The following is a 6332-nucleotide window of genomic DNA, read 5'->3' as shown; positions in this document are numbered from 1 at the left end:
GCATTGATCATATGCCACATATGCTACATGAACTGATTCTTTTTGGTACAGTGACTCTGTGTATTCCTTCCATCTTCTTTTGATGCTTCCTGCATTGTTCAATATTTTGCCCATAGAATCTTTCAAAATTGCAACTTGAGGCTTAAATTTCTTTTCTTCTGTTCTTTCAGCTTAAGAAATGCAGAGTGTGTTCCTCCCTTCTGGTTTTCTAACTCCAGATCTTTGCACATTTCATTATAATACTTTGTCATCTCAAACAACCCTTTGAAATCTTTAGTTCAGCTCTTTATTTCATCTTTCCTTCCATTTTATTTTGCTACTCTTTTTGTTCATCCTTTCACCTATTGGATATATTGGTAGTTTTCAATTTTACAAAATTATGGATAAAGCTGCCATAAATATTCGTGTGTATCTCAGTTGCTGTGGATCAGAAATCAGGCCAGGGCTGCAGTCATATCAAAGCTTGATTGGGGAAATATCACGTCTAAGCTCAATCTTATGGCTGTTGGCAGGACTTAGGTCCTTACTGGCTACTGGATAAAGACATCAGTCCCTTGCCACACGAACTTCTTCATATAGCATCTCATGACATGGCACCTGGTTTCTCACGGAAGAAGCCAGTGAGCAAGATAGAGAGAAAGGGAAAGCAGCATGGAAGTGAGTTTTTTGTAACCTAATCATGGAAGTAACATCCCATCAATTTTGCCATATTCTGCTCATTAGAAGTCACTGGGTGCCACTCATAATCAAGGGGAGAGGATTAAACAGGGGATAGATATCAGGAGGAAAGAATCATTGGGGATGGTCCTAGAAGCTATGTAACACAACATAACCACAAGAAATGAAACACTAATAATAAACCATGGTGCTCTAGGCACACAGGCAATATTGATAAAAGCAATAAAGACCATGCAAGGATTCTGACAGATGAATTCTCCCAAATGCCCCCATTCTTCTTGGATATGTATGCGAGAAGTCAAGGAGCACCCAGGGAGGAAGATGGAGGAGAGGGATGCAAAATGAGAAATAAGAAATAAAGTGTTTGCTCCAGTTATCTCATGTGTAGAAAGGGTAGAACTTCTGACAGAACTTAGGACAGTCAGGGGAGGTGGAGCATGAAGCTATCCTGGAAATGAAGAAGCCAGTCACATGCCTGACAAACAAGGGGGCAGCTGTGCTATCTTTATTAAAGTAATTAGGGAAAAGATGTAAATATCTAATTATATCCAGATGTCTAGGCTAGCTGAATAAATAGAATAAATATAAATTGAATCTTAAATCTTGATGAAATTATATTCTTCTTCAAGATTAAAATAATAGGCTATCCAGGAACAAAGAAACCATTTTCATACGAGTGAGTTGCTCACTGAGTCTGTAACAAACTCACAACTAGTACTCAGGTCTCCTGGCTTCTAGCCAACACTTTTCCTGTGTAACCCCAGATCACCTACTTTCCAGACTACAGAATGTCTCTGTCATAACCAAGTCTCGTGGTAATCCGACTGCTTCCACAGATAAAAAACAAGTAGGCAGGTAGGTGTCCTTATGCTGAAAATGACTTATTTTATTCCTAGTCTGCCTACTTGCGTTGGACAGAACACTTGCAATAGATACAAAGAACACATGAGAATGTGCCCAATTCAAATACAATTTATCTCTTCTTCAATAAGCTTTAACAAAGAGTCAGGTGCATGTCAAGCACTGCACACTAGGTGCACAGGCTGCAAGGTCAGGAAGACAGAGCATCAAGGAGCTCCCAGGTTAACAGAAGCAGAGAAGTGAGACAGAACCTACAGTAGGGGACTGGCACTTCACTAGAAACACAGATTACTGTTAGGTACCACTGACTCAATTCTGACTCATAGCAACTCCATGTGGCAAAGTAGAACTGTCCCATAGAGGCTTCTAGGCTGTAATCTTTTCAGGAAGAGATCATCAGGTCTTTCTTCTGTAGAGTCACTGGGTGGGTCTGAACCACCAACCTTCTGGTTAGCAACCAGGCTCTTAGCCATTGCAAAACCAGGGCTCTTTGAAACATAGATTAGAAGCATTTAACTCAGTCTAGACGTTAGAAGGGAGCTCTGGTAGCATAGTGCCTAAGCCATTTGACTGCTAACCAGAAGGCTGGTGGTTCAAGCCCAGCAGCCACTCCTTGGAAGGAAGGTTGGGCAATCTATTTCCATAGTGATACTGCCTTGGAAACCCAAGGAGGGGTCATTATGAGTTGGATGCGACTCAACGGCACATAATAACAACAACAGAGGTTAGAGAAGGCTTCCTAACAAAAGTGACTTAAGATTGAATTTTGAAGATGAATTGGAGGTTATTTGGATAAAAGTAAGCAAAGCCTTCAAGTGAAAGTAACTTAATATATGAAGGTATAAAGGCTTAAAAGAACATATGTGTTCAGGAACAGAAAAGCAGCTCAGCATGGTTGGACAGATGGATTCAAGGAGCAAAGTGGCATTTTCAATAGTTTTCATCAACACCACAATTGAGAGCATAAAGGCCTGTGTTGGTTTCCTATTGCTTCTTGTGTGATGGAGAATTAACCTTGCCCAAAGAGCGGTCTTCTGGTCTTTGCACTTAACAACAGGGAGGTGATCTGGAGGAACTCAGAATGTAATGTCTGATAGAAGGGCTTTGGCCACCAGACAGTCTAACAATTTATAATGGGGGCTTTGGCCCACACTCTATCAGTTTTGCCTCCAGAGACTAAAGGTATCAGCTCTACCTCTAGAGGAACTGGAGATTAAAAATCAACCACCTGGAAAGTATGTCGTCAAGCCCCAGAAAACTTCTGGACACCAAAGTTTCCAGTGAGCTTCCCTGGTTGACAACACCCTGTGAACATTGTTACACATGGTACCTAGGAGGAAATAACACTGCCTGTGAGTCCATGGGGCAGGACGAGTGGAAGCTCTGTACTTGGACCTCTCCTGGAGTTGCCCTATGTGTCTTCCCTTCATTTATTTTAGTCCATATACTTTCTGTGTAATAAACCACAACTGTGAGTATAACCACTGCCAGAGAGTTCTGAGCATCCTTCCAATGAATTATCAAAATTAAGTATGGGTTTGGGACTCCCCCTAAATTTTCAGTTCATGGCAGAAGTGAGGGTAGCCCTACAGACAGTTCCCTCTGTAATTTGGCTTAATTCCCACACTGCTATAGCAAGTTATCACAAACTCAGAGTCTTAAAACAACACAAAGTTATTCTTTCAGAATTGTGGAAGTCACAAGTCTGAAGTAAGTTTACAGGACTAAAATCAAAGTGTCAGTGGGACTGGTTCTTTGACAGGCTCCAAGGAACAATCTGTTCCTTGTCCCTTCCAACTTCTAATGCTGCCCACATTCCTTGACCACATCATTACAATCACTCCCTTCCGTCCTCCTATCCCCTTTTTCCTCTTCTATAATCAAATCTCCCTCTTATATGGACACTTGTGATTATATTTAAATCTTTCGGAGTGCAACAGCAAGCCACTTCTCAAAAAGATAACTCAATCCCAAACCCATTGCCATTGAGTTGATTCTGACTCATAGCAACCCTACAGGACTTCCCCATAGGTTCACAAAGCTGTAAATCTTTAAGGAAGCAGACTGCCTCATCCTTCTGCCATGGAGTTACTGGTAGGCTTGAATCACCCATGTTTTGTTGAGCAGCTGAATGCTTTAACCACTCTACCACCAGTGCACCTTCAAAAGGAGAACAAAAACCAAAAACAAACCCACTGCCACTGAGTAGATTCCAACTCATAGCAACCCCCACTGAGTTTCTGAAGTGGTAAATCTTTATAGAAGTAGATTGCCCAGTCTTCCTTCCATAGAGTGGCTGGTGGGTTTGAACCACCAACCTTCTGGTTAGCAGTCAGACACCTTAGGCACTGTGCTACCAGAGCTCCTTCAATAGGAGAATATGTACTATAGCAAATGTGAGCACAGTTTTGCTCCAAAGACCTTGGTAGTTCTGTCCTGTGATTCTTCATTGAGGACTTGCTAGAGGTCTCATACAGCATTTTCATTTGCCACAAACACTCAGAGAATAATTGGATCTTACTAAAGCATTCTACATTCTCACTTCCAAGGAGCATTTTGGCTGGTCATGTTGTCAGAAGGGACCATTTCCTGGAAAAGGATATTATGCTTTGTAAATTGGAGGGTCAATGAGGGAGGAGAAGACCCTCAATGAGATGGATTGACATGATGGCTGCCACAATGGGCTCAGGTATAGCAAAGATTGTGAGGGGTGGCACGGGACGGGGCAGTGTTTCGTTCTGTTGTATGTAGGGTCACTATGAGTCAGAGGTGACTTAACAGCACCTAACAACAAGAACAACAACAAGGCATTCTACAGAAAAGAATCAGATTAAGTCAGTCCCTTACCTCCTGGGGAAGAACGAATAAGGGATGGGGAGAACCAGCAATGTTATGTTAGTGAAACTGCCTGACATGATGAGAAACGTTTACAAATGAGAAAAGTTATCTGTCACCTGACCTCCAACATAGAACCTACATTAAGCAGGTACTCAATCTGTGTTAGAACAAATGAATATACAAATGAATGAATAAATCACTACTGTCAATATATCTTTACAAACAGTTCCTGGGTTACAAACATCCGACTTACAGACAACTTCCCTTTAACGTTACTTAAATTTGCCCTCACTTTTAAATGACTGAACCAACACCTACTCACAAAAATTCATCACAATCATCTTCACTTGCTGCATGTGCAGTTCTTAATTCATGGAAAAGGCTTTGAGCTTTTTCTTGCACCTAAACTAAGGCCACTAAGAACCATATGCACCTGTTCCAACTCACCTACAAATTCCACATAAAGATGTAAAGGCATAGTTAGGAATGGATCTTGTTTGTAAGCCAGAGACTGCCTGTACATCAAATTTAGTATCAATCCTGTATATTGTCATTGTTAGGTTACCAGAGAGTCAGTTTCAACTCATAGCAACCATATGTATAATAGAAAAAAACACTATCCAGTTCTGTGCCATCCCCAAAATTGTTGCAGTCACTGTGTCAATCCATTGCATTGAGGGTCTTCCCCTTTTTTGCTGACCATCTATTTTACCTAGCATGATATCCTTCTCCAGAGACTGGTTCCTTCTGACAACATGACCCAAGTATGAGAGACCAAATCTGGCCATTCTTGCTTCTGAGGAACATTCCAGCTATACTTCCTTCAAAACAGATTTATATTCATTCTTCTAGCAGTCCACTGTACATTCAATATTCTTCGCCAACATCACAATTCAAATGCATCAATTCTTCTTCAGTCTTCCTTACTCAATGTCCAGCCTTCATATGCATATGAGACTACTGAAAATACCATGGTTTGGGTTAGGCACATCTTAGTCTTCAAAGTGACATCTTTGATCTTTAACACCTGAAAGAGGTCTTTTGTAGCACATTTGCCCAGTGCAATACGTCATCTGATTTCTTGACTGCTTTGTCCGTGGTTGTTGATTGTGGCTCCAAGTAAAATGAAATTCCTGACAATTTCAATCTTTTCTCCATTTATCATAATGTTGCCTACTGGTCCAGTTGTGAGGATTGTTGTTTCCTTTATGTTGAAGCATAATCCATACTGAAGGCTGTAGTCTTTGATCTTCATCAGTAAGGACTTCAAGTCCTCCTTGCTTTTAGCAACCAAGGTTGTGTCATCTGCATATCACAGGTTGTTAATGAGTCTTACTCCAATCCTGATACGGCATTCTTCTTCACATAGTCCAACTTCTCAGATTACTTATTCAGCATACAGATTGAATAAGTATGACCAAATGATTCAACCCTGACGTACTTCCTTCCTGATTTTGAACCACACACTATTCCCCTGTTTTGTTCAAATGACTGACTCTTGGTCTATGCACAAGTTCCTCATGAGCACAATGAAGTGTTCTGGAATTCTCATTCTTCACAATGTTATCCATAACTTGTTATGTTCCACACACCCAAATGCCTTCGCATAGTCAATAAAATACAGGTAAACATCTTAGTGGTATGTTTTGCTTTCAGCCAAGATCCATCTAACATCAGCAATGATATCCCCCATTCCACACCCTCTTCTGAAACCAGATTGAATTTCTGGAGTTCCCTGTTGATGTATTACTCCCACTGTTTTTTAATTATCTTCAGCAAAATCAATACTATATAAATACTAGATGATAAGATAAGGTACTTATTCAATTATCATACTTCACCACAAAACCAAACCAGTTGCCATCAAGGCAACTCTGATTCATGGCAACCCCATGTGTTGCCAAGTAGAACTGCATGCCACAGGGTATTCAAGGCTGTGACATTTCAGAACCATA

This window comes from Orycteropus afer, unplaced genomic scaffold (assembly GCF_000298275.1).
Source record: "Orycteropus afer afer isolate SDZICR_OR568_19922 unplaced genomic scaffold, OryAfe1.0 scaffold00106, whole genome shotgun sequence".
NCBI lineage: Eukaryota > Metazoa > Chordata > Mammalia > Tubulidentata > Orycteropodidae > Orycteropus > Orycteropus afer.
Note: the sequence above shows the minus strand (reverse complement) of the source record.